At 30.0% G+C, this 4,860-nt stretch overlaps 1 non-coding gene across 1 annotated transcript; it reads right to left on the reverse strand.

Moving 5' to 3' along the window:
- Positions 1–4,787: 4,787 nt before the first annotated feature.
- Positions 4,788–4,860, reverse strand: TRNAK-CUU (transfer RNA lysine (anticodon CUU)). Its single transcript has one exon. It is a non-coding gene; the product is annotated as a tRNA-Lys (tRNA).

A 4,860-nucleotide genomic window follows, 5' to 3' on the forward strand; every position in this document is an offset into this window, starting at 1 on the left:
ATAACTAGAATCATATTCAAGTTAGATCTGCACGTCGCATAGTTTTCATCGACTAATTTTTCATTCTTTAGCAAGGATATAATTGTGGAAGACATGCTGAAAAGAATAACATAAAATTGACTGTATTAGTTATATTTTCCTCAACCCATTACACAAAATACAAGCACCAAATTAATTCAGCAAAAACAAACAATCAAAGAACCCTAATTAAACTATTGATTTTATTCTCATGACGATACTTCAGAGGTTTAGAGCAACAGCCACCCAAGGGTATCAACTATTTTCCCCTGAATTAAAACGATCTCAGCTAATTACCAATACTAAAATAACTCTTATTCCTATAGTTCTTAGCTACCATTTTTTGGCCGATGATTCATTAACTAACTTAATTCATCCCGTAAGTATGACCCTACCAGTTTCAGATCCCAGAGATATGCTTCAACAAGCTACTGTAAGGAAAGACAATTGTTGAAGATTAATCTAAGAAACTCTATCAATTACTGGAGTTTACATGAATTCTATGATCAGGCCCTTCGAAAGGGTGGTCTTTCTGGGATGACACGCAGACATATCATAGGAATTTCACGATGCAACCTAATGGAGAAAATCGTAGGATACATTGACAAGCATTCTTCTCCCACTTACTATGAACACTTTTCCTATTCACCTTGGTATTGACCCATGCAAACACTTTTCAAAGGGAAGCCGTGCCCAGGCGACATGAAGCCGAGTATGGATCTCATTGAACTCATAGGGACATGAGAGCTATAAATTTATATATCATATATACCATTTTTTTTTACCTCCCACTAAAATGTTTTACGGGTTTAGGGTTTTATTTCATTTAGATAAATACCAACTAATGAATCTATCTAAGTCTATGCCTATTATCTCTTATAAAAAAAAAGGTCTTTACTTTGAAGTTCTAAGTGAGTTAAACCATTTAATTAACCTAGTGATATTGCATGCTTATAAGACTAAGGTTACTTTCAACTTAAGTTTTGGGTTAGTTCACAAGTAAGAGGTGTTCGTAAACCATTACCTTAAATACTCACAGCCTAGACAGAACTTCACCGATAGAGTTCTTTTATAACCTAAAGTCCTGTATGTCCTACTTAGTCATATTTTAAATCAATTTAAAAAATAGGACTTAATTCTAATCTTATTAGAATTAATGTGATCTAAGATCTAAATTAATTATAAACATTTTAAAATTAGTTCCAATTTTCTAAGATCATAATTTTGCATACAACTCTTTATTATAGGTTGACTGTTAATAAAAAATTAAATTTATAACTATTATAAAACTAATTATTAGCCCTATAATCATGTTTTCTGTCGTTTAATTAATTAACAATCGATTCTAGTTAATTAGAAAACCACATTACATGCATTTCATGACTTTAATAAAATAATTATATTATACTTTAATAAAACCATATTACATGCATTTCATGACTTTCAATAGAACATCGGTACGTACACGCAGTGGCTTTAGCTACACTTTGTAGCTAAAACCTCGGCGTCATCACTATTGCAAATGTAGTGTTTGGGTCTAACCTTGATATTCCAACCAACATTTTGGCCACATCATTCCAAGTTTATGAGGCCACCATCACCAATATTCAGTCTAAATTCTAAGGTTTTCATATATAGACTTGTTTAATGTGTTATGGTCTATTAGGGTTTTCTTTGCAATAAAATATGAGTGTACGTGATATGTGAAGAGTGGTGTAGAGGCTACTTTTCATTTCTTGTCTCAGACTCTTGTCAGCTAGATTCACCAATTGTCATTAGGTTGTTCTTTATTATACTATTATTATTTCGTTTTGGAATTGTTGTTTTGCTTGGTTGGAATATTTTGTACGTTCATTAAAAGTTGATTGATTATTTTATGCTTTATTATTATTTTTTTCAGCTGATCAATGAGGGTGATTAATAATTCTAACTGCCTTAAAAATAATATTAGTAAGGCTATATTGTTGGAATTGGTGTCATAAATCTCTTGTAATCTCGTAGTTTGTAAACTTTGTATAAACATATTGTTGTTAATAAAATAACAGTTATTTTATCAGTATATACTCAATCCAATAAACTAAGATTCGAGGTTATTTTATGTAATTTAAACAAGTATATAGAGACATACAAGTGGGTCTTCTTTAAATAATAACCTAAACGGTCTGTAGTAGATGGATAAGACTAGGTACCTATCCTGGTGACACTACGGATACGACCCGCTTTGTAGGTGTTACAAGTGTTGTAAAGTGTTACAAATGATCTCATTCTGATCATTCATGTGGAGACATGTGAGCGGGGGTATCCTATACAAAGAGTTTGTATAAGACCAGACCACGAAATGATTAGTCTCTTTATATAACACTGTTAATAATAGAGACTTACATTTCACTAGGATGACCATAGGTGACATAACCTAAATCTTGAGTGAGTTGTGAACTCCTGCTTATGAAGGCGGTCTTTTAATTTGTATGGGTGAGAGTTGTCGGATTTCCAACTCGATAAGCCTACCATTTTGGGGATTCGTATGATTGGAGAGCTAGGAACACGACTACACGAGACATAATTCATTCTTTCTCCAATGCAGCGGCAAATAGATAAATTTTTCCTTTAAGGGCTGATTCCGGGGCCTGAACATAGTGGTCACACCTTCTCCTGGCTTGAGAGGGATCATAGTTGGACTATGACTTATTGTTCATTAGAGGGATCAGTGGTACTTAAGGAGTTAGATGTAACTACAAGGGCAAAACGATAATTTTAGCTCAGCTGTACTTGTCTTTAATGGAATGACCGACAGTTAATGGATGTTGGGTAATTTAATTAAAGAGTTTAATTAATTATCAAGTACCGTGAAACTTCAATCTATAGGTCGATAAGGCCCCCTCTGTAACTCAAGATTTAATTGAGAATTGTTTTTGGATTAATTTGAAGTGTTCAAATTAGTTGAGAAAATTAATTATATATGTGATGTAATTAATTAAATTAATTATATATGTGATGTAATTAATTAAATTAATTATATATGTGATATAATTAATATAATGTATTTAATACATTATAATATAAGGTAATATGAGAGAAATTTGAATATGATTCAAAATACATTATAATATAAGGTAATATGAGAGAAATTTGAATATGATTCAAATACTAGTTATATGAATGATATTCATGTAATTAAATTTAATATAAATATGATTTATATTAAATATCATAAATAAGATAAGAGGAATTAAATATTTGGATATGATCCAAATATCAATTATATGAATGAGATTCATATAAATGAGTTTACTATAAATATGATTTATATAAATGTCATGTATGGTTGAAGAAAATACATCTATAGGTTATATTGTATTTGATATAATATGTAACTACAAATTATGTGTTATATGGGATATAACATATGGTTTATATACATATAATAAAGTTGTTATTATATGTATAATTATTATTAATTTAATTTTATTAATACGTGATGAGAGAGGTTAGAGAGGGGGATGATGCTCATTCATCTTCCTCCATGAAATACTGAGAGAATAGTTCTCTCTAAAAAAAAAAAAAAACAAACGAAAAGATAAGAAAAGTTATTCTCCTGCCTCTCCTCCTCTCCATCTCCTTCCCTCTTCCAAAATCCTAAGGTAGAGTCCACACCTCCTACCATTCTCAAACTCTAAGGAGAATACAGGAGGCTCTGTTTGGTGGTGCTCCTTTTGGAGAAGGAGATCCATTCGTGATTTGTTCGATGGACTCTTGAAGAATAATCTTGAAAGATAAGGGTTTCTGAAACTCTAAGTTTTCCTTTATTAATGCATGCTATAATTTACTGTAAATGCATATCTTGTTATTAATTTACTGTAAAACTTATATTCAATGAAAAATAGATTTGGGACGATCTTGCTTCCACTGAAAGGATCTCTCCTCATAGAGTTCCTTCATATATCATATGAAATAATTCAAAATATTTAATTTATATTTAAATCTTATTTGATTTTAGTACAACAATTAGAGACCGAATCTTGAAGAAGAAGGTCATGTCAAATGCCAATATGACTTTAACAAATATTTAAATATTATTTTAATTTGGTTGAGGTTGAACTCACGAAAGGTTTATATATATATAAAACACATTTTAGTCCATAGCTAAAGATTTTAGTTCATATACTGTAAATTTTATAGGGATAATTTAGGGTCTATTTGGATTGACCGGTGAAAAAAAATGTTTTTCAAAAAAATCATTTTTTATTTAAACTCTTTGGATAAAAACCATTTAAAATAAACTATGAAAGTGTTGAAAGTGTTTCAAAAGCTATTTTACGTGGTTGTAAAACACTTCATTTCTTTTTTTCAAAATGACTTATTTTTAAAATTAAATACTTCAAAAATTAAACCAAATACACCTTTAGTCCATCATAAAAATTCCATCAAAATTAAATTTTAATATTTATTTATAAGCCTATCTATCTACAAACATGTAAGAAATCATATTAAGTTTTAACAATTTTTTTTACCATAAAAATGTTACAAAACAAAGTTTCAATTCTAAATTTGTTATATTCGTGAAAAGAATTTCTTATTGGTAACTTAACTTTTATTTTCTCAACATTAAGTGATGGAGAAAATTAAAATAATTTTTGAAGCAATGAATATTGATACAAAAATACTATAAAAACATCCGCTAGCTAAATAGAAGGTGGATAATCAATTATCACATGCATCATTAACTTTTTAATTCGGAAATAAAATTAGAATTTAAAAAAATATTAAAACGCCCACCGTGGGGTTCGAACCCACGACCACAAGGTTAAGAGCCTTGCGCTCTACCAACTGAGCTAGACGGGC

Source organism: Benincasa hispida, chromosome 3 (assembly GCF_027475165.1).
Source record: "Benincasa hispida cultivar pf3 chromosome 3, pf3_genome.v1.1, whole genome shotgun sequence".
Taxonomy (NCBI): domain Eukaryota; kingdom Viridiplantae; phylum Streptophyta; class Magnoliopsida; order Cucurbitales; family Cucurbitaceae; genus Benincasa; species Benincasa hispida.